We start from the raw sequence: 18,313 nt of genomic DNA, 5'->3' as shown, positions 1-18,313 counted from the left end.
GTAGCCTAATGTTCTTAATTTATTTTCAAAATGCTAGGAAATTAAGCGGGACAGGACAGTAGGAGCAATTAAGTGTCTTTTTTTCTCTCCTCGGTAATTGGACAGTCATTGTCATGCATCACGACTGCCCACTCGAAATGTGCGGCAGATCTGAAAAAAAAAACAAACACTGTAGTTTTGAGCTTTTAAGCTCAGACTGCTGCAGAAGCTGATGCACGGTTAATAACAATTACAGTAAAATGCAACTACTGCTTTATAATTGCTTTTTTGTCTGTTCCATAAACTTGTTTTGTCAATTTAATCTTAACCCCAGTAATCTAGCTTTTTATATTTTATACTACTTTGGAATGAATGATGGATCAGTGGGAAAGATCACTGAGCGGTCAGGGGCAGCCAGACCCCGCACACTTGGGGTTAAGGGCCCATGTTCTGGGGCCCGACAGTGACATCAGGCCCCCGATCACAAGTGTGAATGCAGACGCCTACAGAGCAGAATACTGTCGCCATGTCTGAGTGCTCAGCTCTGATATTAGATTTCAAAGTAGCATTGAGACTATAACCAAGTTCTGAATAATAATCAAAATAATGACGAGACAGTGATAGCAGGTCCACTGCAAGGTTTACTGGTCATGAAATATGTCACCTAATGTGGCTGTTGTCTTAATACTATACACACACACACACACACACACACACCTAATAATACAAACACACACACACACACACAGAAATGCACAGACACACAGTAAAACATAGACACACACACCCAATAATACACACACGCACATCCAATAATACAGACACACACATCCAATAATACACAGACACACACACGCCCAATAATACACACACACAGTAATGCACACACACACACAGTAAAACAGAGAGACACACACACCCAATAATACACAGATACACACATCCAATAATACAGACACACACACACAGTAAAACACACACACACATCCAATAATACACACACACACACAGTAATGCACAGACACACAGTAAAACATAGACACACACACACACACCCAATAATACACACACACACACATCCAATAATACAGACACACAGTAAAACAGAGAGACACACACGCCCAATAATACACACACACACAGTAATACAAAGACACACAGTAATACACAGACACACACCCAATACTACAGAGACACACATACACACACAGTAACACACAGATATAAACACATGCACACACACCCAAAAATACAGACACACACCCAATAATAGACACATATATGCACACACATCCAATAATACACAATACATGGACACACACACAATAATACACACACACACTCAGATATAATAATACACTACAGGCAAACTGGAAACCCCTGTTAATCTAACTTTACATTTTTGGACTGCCGAAGTAAACTGGAGGAACATGCCAGAATGACGGTCACTGGAGGAACATGCCAGAATGACGGTCACTGGAGGAACATGCCAGAATGACGGTCACTGGAGGAACATGTCAGAATGACGGTCACTGGAGGAACATGTCAGAGTGACGGTCACTGGAGGAACATGCCAGAGTGACGGTCACTGGAGGAACATGCCAGAATGACGGTCACTGGAGGAACATGCCAGAGTGACGGTCACTGGAGGAACATGCCAGAATGACGGTCACTGGAGGAACATGCCAGAATGACGGTCACTGGAGGAACATGCCAGAATGACAGTCACCGGTGCAGCACAGTGACATCAGTCATTATTCTCCAATTTCTCAGGTAGGAGAGTAAAGCTTTATCACAGCTGAGCCAGGAAGGAGCCAATTAGCGCGGTACCCAATCAGTGACCCAATCCCTCAGTCACGTTCTGACCCCCGCCTCCTTAATTAACCGCAGCAAGCTACACGAGGAAACACAGCGCCCACTCCCCCCCTTCCCCCACCCCCCCAGTCACCACCACCATCATATTCCATATTAATTCATCACTTTTTCTCATCAATTCTGAGATCCTGCATTACACCGCAATAATTGTGCTTTTCTTCATTAAGTGAGTGACGCGCACAGGTGACATTCGCTGCTCCTCGGTCATCCTGTTCACGGCACATTGTGACTTAAAGGAAGGCTCCTTATCCATCTGTAAATATTCCCAACGACCTTCGTTTGACCTGGTAATTTAAGTGACATTGCAGGGATACGAAAGTAAAATCCTGACACTATAGAGTGCAAGTTATAAATAATGGATGTATGGATGCAGAAATGTTAGATGTTATACCTCTGACTCAGTGAATCCACTTACTTATTAAGTTTAAACTAGGCTTTGGTACCAGGCTGCTCATATACGCTGTTAAAGCAGATTCAGTTTTCAGGACGTGCTCTTCCTTTACCCTTGGGGTATGCTGAAACATTTTTTCTTTTTTTATTAAAGCTGTTCCTTACATCTGGCAGAACATGTTTAAAAAGGTTATCTATAGATCGCATCCTGGCAATTTTAGGAGAGTAATATAACAATTTGTCTTAATATTTAAGCTCATTCTGGAAGCAAACAAGCTTCTTCCTACATTCAAAAGCAGAACAACATAGTTGTATAACTGGCTGAATCTAATGTGACTAAATAGTAGGTACATCCGTCCAGTACAGTGTATTTTAAAAAAAAAACAAAAAAAAACGCCTATTGAGTGAATAGTATTGTTTCGCTTCTTTAAACTATGACGCTTTCTCTGTTCTAAAGATGTTTTGGGGTTTCTCCTTTCAGGAAGGTTTGTCATGATTCCCAAAAGTGCAACGTGAGCTATTTCTATAAGCTAAGCCAACCCTCTAGTTTTAATGTATTATTATGATTATGATTATTATTATTATTATTATTGTTGTTGTTGTTTCTCATTTCGTTGGCACACGAGTTTGGTTAAGGAATTTAGAATTTGTTATACATAAATCCTGAATTACTTGTATAAGCGATGGAAGCGAAGAGAGAATTTTTATAGGTAAGTTAATCAGTCCTGCATATTATATAATGTATTTAACAGCATACATAAAATGTATAATAAATATGTTCTTATTACATTTTCATACAAAGTCCCTGTGTTAGACAGTACTCGTTTCACAATCTAGTTCGCATTTTTTCCGTGTTTAACGAAATTTCGTAGTTTTCAAAAGACCCGATATTATTTTCTTTAAAAATGCAATTCTACTAATGTCCTCCAGAGGCCACCATAACTTCATTTATTCAATGACGAAAAAAACTGCAGTTTCTTGTTTTGATCCGTGCAGCATGAGAGCGGCCCTCGATTGCCGAGCTCTTTCCATCGATAACGTCGCAACAGCATGTGATAATACATCATTGACCGGATGCACACGGTCAGTTGTAAGACGTTTCCTGAAGTTAAAATCTTGTGGGATGGCGGGGCGGATTCTGCACCTCAGCAGAACATGAAGACATAGAGACAATACATTTGATCTTATTTTATGTATTTAACTACTTGAAAAAACTATTTAAAAAGAGGTGTATAAAGTTCGATTTCGAATGTGCGTGTTTATGGGCTAGCGAGAATACGTGTGTTCATATGCGAGTGTGCATTCCCGCATCCAGAGAGGCGGAATTCCTCAACTCAGACAATTTAACATGCTGATCATGTTTCCGTTAACCCACCACATAATTGGGAACAAAGCTGTGAGAATGCTTACTTGGTTTATTATTCATCACAGCCTCCGCACCTTAACCGGGCCATGGCGACGATAAGGGTGCCAGTTAACACTGTGACTCGTGAGGTTGATCGGGACCTCTCGCTCGGCGGGGTATAACAGAGAGGATTCGGGGACCCTGGGGGACAAGAGGCAGCGGGGCTGAGAGCCGCGGCAAATCCCGGGGTTTCAGCAGGAGCGAGGGAAGATCATTTATCTATACCACGTCACAGCAAGCAAACCGCATCTAATGACTTAAACGCAGAAACTCCACTGAACCCAAACAGGGGATCCCTATTGCCCCTTTCCAATTAAAACTTATAACTATCATCATCAGGTTTTTGAGAGTGAATGCTTCCCAAAAGTTAAGGGGGTTATACTAGGCTTGATAGGGCAGTTAAAAGTACATACAATGTTAGATTTCTTTTGCATATGCTACGAAGCGCAAAAAAATCCATCATCAACAGTGAAGTTCTCCTGTCTGACATGCATCAATTAATTTTCCATGAGATATTCACCTGGGTTTTTTTAATTGCTCAGCAAGAATTCATTTCTTCCAGAATCGCTATGGGGCATCTGCTTAAAATAATTCACATAGAGGGGAAAAAATAGCGGAAAAACAATATCAAACTCGATCACTCTAAATATGACTCTAAACTATTTATTTCCTGTACGAATGGTTTCTTAAAATGCCGAATCTGCCATAAAACCAGAACAGCAGCACACAGGAAATCAATGGTGCTTTATCTTCTTAAATGGTTTTGAAGAACTTGAATGTCCAATCAGGTTTCATTACGGGCCACTAAAACTGATTTAGGGGATAGGCGGGATAGGATACGTGTTAGGGAACATTACCATTTCACCAGGAAAATCGGCAGTAATGAAAAGGCAGCTTTAATTAGAACTCTTGATGGATTGCTGGAAGCTTTAGAGCAGAGTTTGTTTGCTGCTGGGGACTTGTGAAGACCCAGTGGACATAGGAGAATTGGATCCCTGAGAAAGAGACCCTGACAGCGATGCAGTCAGCAAGGTGGCGAGGAAACAGACCAGCATGGGGTGTCACACACCAAGCTCTGCAGGGAGGTCAGTAAGGTTTAGCTAGGGCAGTGTTTCCCAATCCGGTTCTCAGGGACCGAAAAACAGCCCACTTTTTTTTCCTATTGGCTACTGAGAGGGAGCAAAAATGTGTACTGTCAGCAAGAGGGAGCAAAAATGAGAACTGTCTGGCAGGGAGCTGGGAGGGAGCAAAAACATTGACCGTCTATGGACTGGATTGGGATAGTGAGTCACAGAAGGGGTAATCTGATGTGCGTGAATGTGTGTGTGTGTGTGTGTGTGTGTGGGGGGGGGGGGTTATGCATATATTACATTGTGGGGACCAAATGTTATTTTCACATTCTGAGGACCATTTTTTTCAGCCCCCACAGGGGGAAACTCAATTTTATAAAAGTCTGTGATTGCAATCAAAAAACTAAAAAAAAAACTATTTTTGGGTTACTTATGGTCAAAGTTAGGACTGGGTAAGGGTGACATGTTAAGGGTGACATGTTGGCATTAGAGTTTTCCCCATAGAAATGAATGGAGAGTCCCCACAAAGATATAATTATAAACCTGTGTGTGTGTTTGTGTGTGTGTGTGTGAGCATCTGGATATCATTCATAGAGAAACGTTTAGAGAGTCTATTTATCATGATGGAAATTACAGGTTTACAGTGGCATGACACATTTAGATAGTAAAAAAAGACATTAATCAGCAGTAACAATAAATAATACATGACAATACATGGCAAAGAATGTCAGGGAAAGGGCTGTGTGGAATTCCATAGTAATGGCTCAGAAATGAAGAGTACGGCAGAGAGGGCTGTAAAGTGAACAAATAAATGCTCTGGGAATGTGCTGTTTTCATGAAATTCAATGACATTCAGTAAAAATGGCAACTGAGACAAGACCTAAGAAGGGAGAGGGATGTGTCTGCTGCTACCTCTGCAGGTCTTTTTAATAACATACTGTATGTGCGTACTTCTCATCCATCCAGCAATCCTCCCTTTATCCAGTAAAGGATCATGGTGAATCTGGAGCCTGTACCGTGAATCTCTGGGTCACTGTGCCTCCCATTCATAATTTATTAAATAAAAAAAAAAAATTGGCAAGCAACCCGAGGTGATGTGGTGTATCAGGGGGCAGAACTGTGGTCTCGCGTCGCTGGGGTCATGGTTTCAATTCCTGCCCTCCTGCTCGTGTTTCGGTCAGCGTGACAAACATCCATGACATATCTAGCTGCTGGAATGTTTCTCGTCTTCTCCTCTCGCCAGCATCTGCTTTCCCAGTTGGTGCAGAAAGCTGTTATCAGTTATAAGCTTTCACCCTGGTGCCCCTTAGCAGACAAAAAAAACTACATGCATGGCTCCACTACTGTATATGGCAAAGCAGCCTTGCGATTTTGCCCTGTTACCAAAATCAAATAGCTGTCAATAAAACCCTTGCTGTGAAGCCCTAGATTATGGGTAATGGCTGCCCTGCATCTGTCCCCATTCTACGCACACTGCCGTCTTCCTGTCCGAGCAAATGTCGAGGAAGAAATATATAAAACATGCAATACAGCAGCTACAAGAGATGCAATCTGCAGTGGCATCTACAGAAGATTGTAATCTTCAACAGCATGAATATTAAGAATTGATTTTTCCCCATAAGCCATTCGGATAATTTTCCAGCATTCATCTCTCCTTCATTTGTCCTTCATACTGCCTTGGAAAGCCCTCCAGGATGTACCCTGTCTCCTCAGCTTGCCATGATGGACGCCACATCTCCAAGACCCTCGCTGGGTAAGTTCACTGGGCTCCCGTTTCCTGTCCGCAACATCAATTTTTTTTCTGCGCGCCAATTCCGCCCAGTACGACTTCTGGCCGCTACTCCCGCCGCGCAGCAGCCTAGCGTGCGTACTCCCAGCATCCTGGTTCTTTGTACTTGCCTATACCCTTAAAATGATGTTGAATAACGACTCACGAACATTTTAAGTTACGAACGGTCATTCGGAACATATCTCATTCGTAAGTAGAGGAGCGTCTGTGTTATATATTTTATTTTAATCCATCCATCCATCCATCGTCCACATGCGTATCCTGATCAGGGTGATGGAGGGGCCTGGAGCCTATCCCAGGCAGCACAGGGCACAAGACTGTGGTACACCCTGGGTAGGGTGTGTTTTCACATATATTTGTGTTTATATATTGTGTGTGCATTTATACATTAGTCATTTCTATTATGATATTATGTTCAGGCATGACGGGGTACCTCCGGGTTCTCCGGTTTCCCCCCACAGTCCAAAAACATGCTGAGGCTAATTGGAGTTGCTAAATTGCCCATAGGTGTGCATGCGTGAGTGAATGGTGTGTGAGTGTGCCCTGCGATGGGCTGGCCCCCCATCCTGGGTTGTTCCCTGCCTCGTGCCCATTGCTTCTGGGATAGGCTCCGGACCCCCCACGACCCAGTAGGATAAGCGGTTTGGAAAATGGATGGATGGATGGTTCAGGCAAGACTGAGAAAAAAACAATCACTTTTTCTAAAGCTGTGCATTGACAGCTATATATTAAAGTTCGTTAATGCAAATCTTCGCTAAAACTGAAAATTATGTTTGTGTTAGACCCATATCCCTCAGTCGCTCAGCCGAATTAAACGATTAGGTCTGCTGGAATTATCAAGAAAACACGCTGATTATAATTCACCTGACGTAAAATGGAATTCTTTTTTTCATCACAAACACTTCGCAAGAAGGAGAGAAGAAATTAATTTAATTTATTATGCTTCCGTGCCTGCTAACGATCCTCTGGTTCTCCGTTTTCAATTAGCATGCCTTAAATTGCAATGGAAGGGTTTTTTTTTCTTCTTCTTACAGAACAGTCATTTCCAGGCCTCCTGTAAAGTCAGGATCATGAATAAATCATGGGACAGAAGTTAGCACCGTTTCTATCCTCTTCAGCAAAAAAAGATGACTTCACCAGGCCTGAACACATTCAGGACTCAGACCCCAGATGAACGCTGATAAACCCCAACGCCACAAAGGTGCACCAGCGAGCTTCCAGGCGGCCTGCCTAGGGCTGAACTGGGGGCCACGGAGGCTCGTTCTTTATGTCCGAGGGAATGAAACACGAAGCTTTAGACTGGGGCTGCACCTGGGCATAATCAGACTGCAGCAAGGGGGTGGGGGGAGGCAAAACACCCCAGACATCCTTTGAAAACCACTGAAGGGTTCAGCTGTGCCATGCTACGCACCGTACGCTACCAGATTAGATAAACAGGCTGAGAGTGTGTGTGTGTGTGTGCGCGTGTGTCTGCCCGCACACTCCCTTTTGTTGTTGTTTATTACCGGAGCGTCTCCCTGTGGGAGCAGGTGGTCCGTTATTAGCCGTGATCAGAGCAGATACCAAGGCAGTCAGCCGATGACACGGTGCTGAAACGGTTCTTCAGCGGCAGCCTGCTGCTCATCTTGACAGCCCGTTCAGATGAAACCTGCGAGCTTTCGGTAGAGATATATTCCTCCCAATGGTACGGAGTACCAGTAGAAGGCGAATAGGCCTATTTTACTTCGCCAAGAATCCCCAGCTTGTGTCCACTGGGTAAGAGAGTCAAGGCCGCAACGGATGACTCATTATTCCCGCTCAGTTCAGTATTTTGGGGGTTAGGGTCACCGACAAGCCCGGGATACTTAAGTGTGATTTACTCTGACACAGATGAGAGTTGCGAGAGTCTGAGCCCAGACTTGTTATCATCAACATTTCATACCGTGTTTGACGTGAAACGGGTAAAAATAAACACCTCGCTGAACCAAAGAAGTGTATTTGATCAAACACCCACAATTGGGCAGCAGTGGAACTGCTGAATGTTGTCAAAGAGAGTTTGCCTGGTGCCAGTAAATTATGCAGGGTCTTATCAGCACTGTGTCTTAAAACAATGACATGTGTGATACATCTACTCCAGATGACTATATCAAATCTGTTCTACGTTACAGAGCTGGATACGTTATCATTACAAAGATGGAAATCTTCGGAAATCTTCTCTTGAGGATTATCGAATCTTGAGGCGCTAATCTGGATCGTAATACATCTTCCTTTTTACAGCCCGGAGATGAGCAGGCAGTATATCATTTAAATAATTTAACGAACAAGTGTGTTTTTTTAAACACACGGATGTTACCGTGAGAATTAATTAGCTATTAAAACGTTAATAACTCTGCCGGCTAAGAACAGCTCGTAATCATGCCGCAAACATCTGCAGGCAAGCAACATCGACGGTTGGGCTGATATCTAGGCGACGTGCATAATTTAGCATTGGTATTACCACCAGAGTGGCCTGGGACTTCACCATACCACGCGACGTGATGTAGAGCATTACAACAAGTCGCGAAAAGGCACGTTCGTGCAAAGAGACACCAAATCATGAAAAACGGGAGCTGGGCCCTGTCTGAGGACCCAGAGCAGCGTAACAGTCATCCATAAATACTGTCACACGAGCCTTCCCGAGATGTGACACTTAATTATCCTTGCCAAAAATATCCCAAGTTCATGCAAAGCCAGTCCCCAATGTGTCCAGCAAAGATTCTAGAGGTGCGAGACTCCAGGCTCCTAATTACCTTCTGAACAACCTTTGAGCGTAGAAACGTTCCCCTTCTCCATTAACGGCTCATGCGCTGCCTTTGATTACAAAACAAACGGACAAACAAACAAGCCAGAGCTGTTATGAACTTCGCGTCTTAACATGAAGTGGTACATGTCAGTGTGCTCAGTGTGCTCACTTGCTGTGATGGAGTGGCACTATTTTTAGTACTAAACAGCACAGTCTGACCTCCCCCAGGCATTAATTGGGCTGTTAAAGGGAAGCATTAACAAGCACAGCAATCCTCATTTATGTTTGCTTATAGTTTAAAACCCATACAGCAAACATCTGGCAACAGCTACTATGATGCACAACAAACCATATTCTGCATTACTGTACCGAGCCAATTAGGAGCTGATTAATACAGAATAATATTGTACGAACTAATGATTATTAAAAGACTGTCTTGACAACGCTCCAGAAGAACAATAATGCATTTTCCCCTCTTTTTAATGTTACTGGAAGTCCACATGTGAAATTTAAACAGGCCCTTTTGGTGTGATGTAGATTCCAATGCGAGTTCCACAGTGGGAAATAGAGAAAGCAGACATTCTTTCCTCTGGAATATTATAAAAAATCATACTGGACTAATGAGACTGGAACACTGAGCCAGAAGTAGGACCATATTCCACATTCCATGGCACAGCAAGACTGACTCCAATGATCATTTAAGATGTCATGACACCATTTCAATGGGCTTTAGCTGCATAAATCCATGCATTTAACCTCTTAACGATTTCACAAACCACTGGGGACGTTTGGGCCAGCGGCACCCTAGTCACTTGTAATCAGATGTTTCGAAAACAAAATAAATGGCTAGCAAGAAGAGTTATAAGATCATACTGTAGCAAGCTAGCTGGTTAGCAGAACACGTTGTTTCGGGATCTCCTAAATTAGGAAAGCATTTATTTAATACTTAATGCAGTGCCAATAGGAGGGCCCCAAATCTCAAGGGCGCCACACAAATGCATGGCGAGAAATACTGCCGCTCAGGATGATAAACTTAGCTAATGTACCACGAGACATTTGCCTGTGTCTTAAAATGCATTCACCCCCTTCGGACTTCACATTATTTTTAATTATTGTGCCACAACTACAGCATCAAACTGGAATCTACTGTGGTTCTCTATAGGCTACAAAAAGTAAATGTGATATAGCATAACATATCTTAAATGTTTGAAAGTGAAAACCAGAGGGCGGGTGCCTCAGTGGGTAGCACTCTAGTCTCAGACCTCCGGGGGGGGGGGGGGGGGCAGTTTTAATCTTGCCTCAGCTCCATGTGTGTGGAGTTTGTCTGTTCTCTGTGTTTTCCGCGTGTTCACTGGGGTTCCTCCTGCAGCCCAGCGACAGGCAGCTAGGCTAATCCTCACCCCTAAACTAGCTGAAGGGTATTTGTGCTCTGTGATGGACTGGCATCCTGTCCAGGGTGGACCCCAGCCTTGTACCCCATTCTGCTTGGGGTAATTCTCCTGGCCCACCATGATCTACACCAGGGTGAGCGGTTAGAAGATGGATCAAAAAAGACATAAAAGACCTGATTGCATAAGTATTCATTCTGCTCTTGGAAACATTTGCAACAATCATAGATGGACTCTTGGGGTAAATCTCTACCAGGTTTGCATGCAAATGTCCAGTGCTTATCACAGTAGGATTCAGGTCTAAGCTGTGCCGTCATCCCTCCAGGACACCAACTCTTCTTGTTATTAAGCTATTCCAACATGGCTTTGTCTGCATGCTTTGGGTCATTGTCCATGTGGAAAATAAATCCTCTCCCAAGCCTCAGGTCTCCTGCAGACTGCAGTCAGGTCTCGGTATATTTCACCATCCCGTTTGCTTTGCAGTCCTTGAAGCAGAGAAGCATTCCCATAATGTCACACTGCTGCCACCATGCTTTATGGTTAAGAATAGTGTTTTTTTGCATGATGTGCAGCATTATGCTTTCTCAAAACACACAGCTCGCCTTTAAGGCCAAAAAAAGTTCCATTTAGGTCTCACCGCAGCACTGCCTCTTCCTCAGCTTGGCCTCATAGTGTCCCGCGTTATCTTTCAACAAACTGCAGTTCAGGTTTTTTTGTCTCCCCCCAACAATGGTTGTCTTTTTGACAATGTTCCCTAACACCCTCTCATAAAAAAAATCCCAAGTTTATCCTATAAACAGTGCCTCGTATTTCTGTTACGGAAGCTTGATATCACAGGCCTCCTGGTGACCTCTCTTCTCGCAAAGATACTCAATTTCTAGATGGTTTCTGACTGAATCCTTTCACATTTACTTATGGTAACCGTGCGCTTGCGGAACTCAGTATCTGTGAAATGTTCTTATATCCTTTATCTGACAGGTGATGTTCCGGAAATTTATCCCACAATTGCTTTGACTGTTCCTTTATGAAGTACCTGTTATTCTGTGTTGTTGCAGCATCCAGCAGACATGTATATAGCTGCCTATAGATGGAGTCCCTTTAAATAATCATGTGACTTATGAAGACCATTAGATATTGAAGAAATTAGGTGCGTTATAGTAAAAAATCATTTAAAGTACCTTGTTTAAAAAAAGTACCTAAACAGTAATCACTGTGATATTAACAGTACCATGTGTTCATCAGACAGATTCTGTTTTGATTCCATGTTACAAAATCATTTTTAAACGGACAATGGGGATGCGGATCTTCTTCACAGCCAGAGTCGCTACTTACGCTCACTGGTTTCATGGCACAATGCCTGAGATGTTAATTACAGGGGACAGAGGTACGCCTAAAACGGCAAGAAAGCGTCCCTCGAATATCCTTCCCGGCAGATGCCACACGGATGAGTCATGACCCCCGAACCCTTTTAGTGGAGGTTGAGGACTCGCTATAAAAGGACCATAAACAGTAACGTCACTTTTAATTTAGCTACCATTCACACTCAGACTCATCACATCTGCTCTTCTAGGATTTATCTCTGTGTAGGTACTGAGTGCCGTTGGATATGTTGGGGGGGGGGGGGGGTGTCAATGCAACGCTACTGGCAATATAGTTTGATAAATTTCTGCCAAGATGAGATCATCAAATGCCTTCCAACACTGCACATATAATTAGAGGAGTGTCATTAATCATGTGTTGCAGGGCTGTTTGGGGTAATGAGATTCCAAAAGTGGAATTTATTATGCTGGGGTGGCACTAAGCACTCTGTTTATTACATAGAAATCTTGAATTCATACTCAGAATCTAAAGGCTTGGCCGAAGTATATAACCACTTGCTGTATAATCGAGCAAAAACCAGAACTTCAATATACAACCTGTTTCCTATTTTTTTTACACTGACTTCCACTATTTAAAGAACTGACCTGTTTCTCACTAAACATTTTGCTCTGTTGTTAGTACATTACTATTATCTAAGACACACCTAATAACCCAATAAAATCACAGACGCTAATTAGGGTTTGTGAAACAGGCATACTCAAGTGCACGGAATACGCATCGGGGAGTAGCGCATCCGTGGATCTGCCGAGAAATCGTGACATCGACATGTCCCCCCCCCCCCCCTATTCAAGCTGGGCAAGTTGGAGAGGACAACCACATTAGTAGCTTAATACATGGTTTCCCGCCACAAGCAGAGGGACAGAGTGTTACACAAACAGGCAGGTGCCTCCCCCACTCTTAATGAGGTCTGATTAAGAGAAACAGGCAGGGAGGGGGTGGAGAAAGGGAGGCGGGGGAGGAATATTCCAGAGGGAGTGGAGCTGGTGGTACTTCTGCACTGCATTTGTTTGTTTCTGCATTTTTTATATGCTATATATTGCTACCGCTTTTTTATTTGTTTATCTATCTGCATGTCACACTTCAGCAGTAGCGAATCCCATCTCTATCTGCCCAGTAAGGCTCATTTTAAATGAAATCTGGGTTATAGTCACTCTCATATTTATTGCAATTTAGAATATAGGCATTTTATTCTGCATATTTCACATTTCGAACAGCGTATTTCTGTGGAATATAAAAGGAGATAGATGGCCGGATTGATATCACTGGCGATCTTATTCAACCGAGAACAAACTTAGAATGACTTTCTGAAAGCCAACATGGAGGCCGAGCGTCACAGCAGAATCTAAAGACCTCAGTCTGCACTGCCAGGGATTCTGAACTTTTTTTCAGAAATGTAAATCACCTTTAGAGAGGGAGCAATTACTGCATGACCCAATTTGTTAATTTAAATATAACTTATTTTACTCTGCTGGCTTGGGTAAATATATACACCGGGGGGGGCAATCTTATCCGCAAAGGGCTGGTGTGTGTGCAGGTTTTTATGATAACCTTTGGGTCAGCTGTTCAAACCCAGGTGTGAGGACCCTTCAGCCAATCAGTCCTCTAATTAGTGACCTAATTAGTAAGTTGCAACAAAAACCTGCACACACACTGGCCCTTTACGGATAAGATTGCCCCCCCCCCCCCAATACACACCTTTACTTTCCTGCAATCTCCAACATGGTATTGTTAAAAATTAATCTTAGAAATGAGAAATTCCTGCTATGCTTGGGAGGCTGCCACATGTGTTTTCCCACATTTTAGCCGCCTACGCCAAGCGTATATAAACAAAATACCGGCAGTGTTTAAGGGACATTCTGTACTCATGCTCACACTGGTATCTGCTCACGTAGACTATAAGGCCAAAAAATAATCTCTTCCTGCTGAATTTTTGTCGGGTAAGCAAATATAAAGTTCCCAGATACTTCATAAGATTATGTGCTTGCCCTCTTTATGAAAATAAAATTATACAATGAGATGTTATTGTGTCAAGTATAATTCTGAATACCTTGCATATCTTACACCGTAATGAATTAAAGATAATTTGGCCTAAAAATACAGTAATTAGAAAGTAAAGTTTTTTCAATACCAATTACAACAGTTAAGAACTTTTCTTCTTAATTAAAAATGTACAAACATCAACATTATCCCTTTTTTTGTAAAATAAGGTAACAGAATCACCTGGGTCAACTTCACAGCTGTGGGGTTGATGGTGCAATACCTGCCCCAGATCCGTGTGCCTGCTGAGTTTGCGTTTCCTCCTTGCGTTTCTACAGCTTCGCTCCAGGCAATACAGTTCTGGTGAACTGGCTTCTGGAAATTTCCCTTATATGATTTAATGTGCTCCTTGCAATATTGTGATATGCCATCCAGAGAGATCCGCCCACCGCGCTCAGCCCTGTAGTGGATAATCAGTTATGGATGATGGATGAAAGTATCTTAGAATCAACTCATTATAACCTCTCTGCAGGTGTTCAGAAACCCTGAAATTATATTTTTCCTTCCAGACAGTCATAACATAAAATATAAATATCATCATTCATAACTTAAATGTGAATGATCTCTAATCTAATACGTTATGATGCTATATGCATAATGGTTATTTTTCCTATAAGAATGTTAGTAAATTGTGATGCCACCACATTACAACGCTAATTTTGTTATGGGCCTTGATACAGTGGTGTGGCAGTAAGTGAAAATGATATATAGGGTTGTTTGTATCGATACCCCAAGACTGAATACCAGAGCCCAACCAGCTATGAGTTTTGAGCCTATTACCAATCCAATTTCTGGGCCTACCTAGCCCAATAAATAATTCATGCAAAACTATTAAATCACAGAGAGTATTTCACTGCTGTTTTGTAAGCTGTCAAATAATCCTTGAACACGGTTTCAATGCAAATCTGTCACAGCGAAACATCAATGTTCAATGAAGGGTATAACATCACAACAAAAGAGGGAAATAAAGAACGATCATTAAGCATTTATGGCTTTACTGTTTTACTGTTTCTCCTTCATAGTAATGGCTATGTAAAGCAAATGCAGTAAAACACGACATATGCCGCTATGGAATGCTGGGAATTTAGCACTGTGGCAGCACTGGTCTATCACATGACACCGTTACCGCTTCCTCGGTACAAGAAAAGCATTCAACAGGCCCAGATGTGGAAGTATAATGCTGTCTTACTTGCATCAAATACAAGGTGTCCCCCTGCCTTGCGTTACCTGGGTTAATTACCTTGGAACATGAGCTATATTTAAAAAAAAAAAAATGCTTTTGGATAATTTTGGATTTAGGAGAAACTTGGAGAAAGTGTCTTGGCAAACATCTACATTTAATTCTTTTGTGCTGCAAATGGTGAACATGGAGAATTATAGTGTTTGTTCTCCTCATTACTAAGAAAAATGTGATGAAAGCAGTACAGAAGTATTGAAAATCGTTTTTGTGATATTTCACAATGGCAGTAAATGAATTGTAAATTCACCTTCTAAAAGGCTAATTATTTCATGCAGACTGTGATGCATATTTAGACCATCCATCGTGTGTTTTCTGAAAGACTCATGCAAAGGGGAATTTGGGATCAGAAGAGTTACTGGACGCCAACATGAGCAATGCACATCCATCTTCTATACCCACTCGTCCTGTTCGGGGTCACAGGGATCACAGAACATCCTGAAAGCTACAGGTGCAAGGCAGGGAATAACCAAGGATGGAGTGCTAACCCATCACAGGGCACACTAGCATGGTTTTAGACTGTGCGGTGGGAGACCAGAAAACCCAGAGGAAACACCACGACAAGTTCAGAAGAACATGCAGGGAGGAGACTCAAACCTGAGGTATGCAGCAACTTTAACCACTGCAGCACCATGCCATCCCTATTACAACACAATAAAACGTCATGTTTCCAAGCGTATGGCTCTGCTTGGATACTATCTTGGTGACCCATCTGGTAACTATTAGCAAATTATGTGAGTACGATTCTTTCGTCTTTATAAAGAACCACTGTACGTTTGAAATCTTGCACTGCTGAAATGTTTGCAGGACACCCATGCTGGGGGTGTAATAAAATACCATAAACCATCAGAGTTTCGTGGTGCTTGGCTTATCAAGCATCCCTCTGTCATGTATTGAAAAGCAATACAGTATTTCAATCAACTAGGTCATTTCTGGGGAAATGGGCAATACAGGGAGTGTATAAAAACGTCCTAGATATTGGAAAAAAACAAATACTTCACTCATAAACTCTCTTATACCCCAGAGGGTTCATTTCAATATATATTTCAATGCATATCAAATGTGTCTTTGACAATGTTCTTAAATATCAGCTGAACTTTAAATGTGAAACACAATCATCTATTATGTAGGACGCAACACACCGCAGAGTCAACATTCGTGATGAAATGGGCCATCAAACGTACAGGTCATGGAACTGACATCAACGGCCATGCAGTGATAGCTGAGGGGCAGTGCTACTCACAGACAGTTATATCCCCTCATTAAAAATCCAGCCACTATTTGCCTGGTATCCATTTATAACCTTCTCCACCCATTATTATCCAAATAATTATATATTATTAAAATTAAAATAAAACCAGCCATTCTACCAGAAAAAAACACATGCTTTCAGGTTTTCTGTGAATAAAGACAAAACTATGTTTCATTCTCTTCATAAAGATGAATGGGTCACGATTTACTGAACTGAGATGCATGTTAGCTATGATTATTATATAGCTTTTTTTTGTTGTGCTCTTGTATGTAATCAGCCAGTACATCTATTTAATGCATAATTAATGACACTGAATGAAATGGTACTTTTCGGTGAATTACATTTTTAATTTTGTGTTACAAAAAAAAAGGTTATTCTGTTATATCGAATGCTGGCAGTGCAGCTCATCGGTACCAAGATTAGATGAAAACCAACCCTTCATTATCAATAGGAAAAGGAGGCCTTGCTGTGTTTTTGGCAGAAGAGGAATAAACCATCAATGCAATTCATGATGGTTGTATTTGTTTTCTTCCTATTTATCAGGAACAATATTATAGACGAAATTCAAATAAACGAAATAAAAATAATTATAAAAAACTATAAAAAAAAAAAAAAAAAACAATTCAATAAAAATGAAAATGAAATCCCTTGCTGGTTCTAAGCTAATCGTCAGCAGTGCTGATCAGACAAATCAGCGGCATATAATTTTAAATGGAGCTTTCAGAATTTCTGGTTTTCTAATACGTGATGAAGTAAAATGGTTCTTGAAGTTCCTTTTCTGAAGTTCCAGTAAATAACTGGTGATTCCACCTCTGTGTCTGTCTCTGTGTTTGCAGACTCAGAACAAGGCCGGCACAGCAACTCACCGGGCTGCACTGCCGCCTCGCGTCTTACGGCTGGGGAGCAGAATCCGGCCTCTGCTCAGCGTGTGAGGACTTTAGGTCTCCTCCCTGTGTCGTCCCACCATCCCCTGGTCCCTCCCGCAGCTCAACAGCATGCAGTTACTCACCCACAGAGTGGGTATGTCCCTTGTGATGGAGTGGCACCCCATTCAGGGTGTACCCCAGCCCTGTGGCTTATGCACCCCCCCCCCCCACCCGCATGGCCCTGAGCAGGAGAAACAGTTAGGAGATAAATGGATATTCAAAACATCAGCCCATTACGAATGTGCTTGATAAAGCTGTATATTCCATTTATTGCACTCGGATCACTTGTGCAGCCTCTGAATAGGTTCTGCTTGGTTAAGAAACGGCTGAGAAAATACACTCGTCTTTGTTACTGCCGCACCACAAGTGTCATTAAAGCCACAGTCACTTACACTTCGTAAACTTCAGATCTGATTCACAGTGGAAGAAAGATTGCAGTGGGGTTGTCCATGGCCCATCTATGGTCCAGTGTTATAATGGCTTTTTACAGTATTTCCTAAAACATGCAACATCCTGGAGCTACGTGAACTATTCAGTGAGTCCAGCACAGAGCCACCCAGGCATCTGAACGGCTTCATTGACATGCTGAGCCTTCAGCACAAACCTTCTGTCCTGCTTTAAAACGACACACACTGATTAAGATCAAGCCTTTTAAGCTCTAAGCCCAAGATTTGTCCTGCGATTTTTAATCAATTTGCGGTTCTTTCCTTTACGAGATCAGCAGGCAAAAATTTATGCAGCTGTTTAACTGGTAAGCGCAACCCAAATATTTCTAATAGCCCTAAATAGTCCTTGCAGTCATAATTTAGCATGGAAAGAATAAA

General features: G+C 42.2%; 1 protein-coding gene and 1 long non-coding RNA gene across 2 annotated transcripts in view; both read right to left on the bottom strand.

Moving 5' to 3' along the window:
* ntm (neurotrimin) overlaps nucleotides 1-18,313 on the bottom strand; it is a 284,096-nt gene that overhangs the window by 144,189 nt on the left and 121,594 nt on the right. The window lies entirely within an intron of this gene.
* Nucleotides 1-18,313, bottom strand: part of LOC125745181 (uncharacterized) — an 81,238-nt gene that overhangs the window by 419 nt on the left and 62,506 nt on the right. The window lies entirely within an intron of this gene.

The sequence above is a fragment of the Brienomyrus brachyistius genome, chromosome 6 (assembly GCF_023856365.1).
Source record: "Brienomyrus brachyistius isolate T26 chromosome 6, BBRACH_0.4, whole genome shotgun sequence".
In the NCBI taxonomy this organism is placed as follows: domain Eukaryota; kingdom Metazoa; phylum Chordata; class Actinopteri; order Osteoglossiformes; family Mormyridae; genus Brienomyrus; species Brienomyrus brachyistius.
This window is presented reverse-complemented; position numbering and strand designations above follow the sequence as displayed.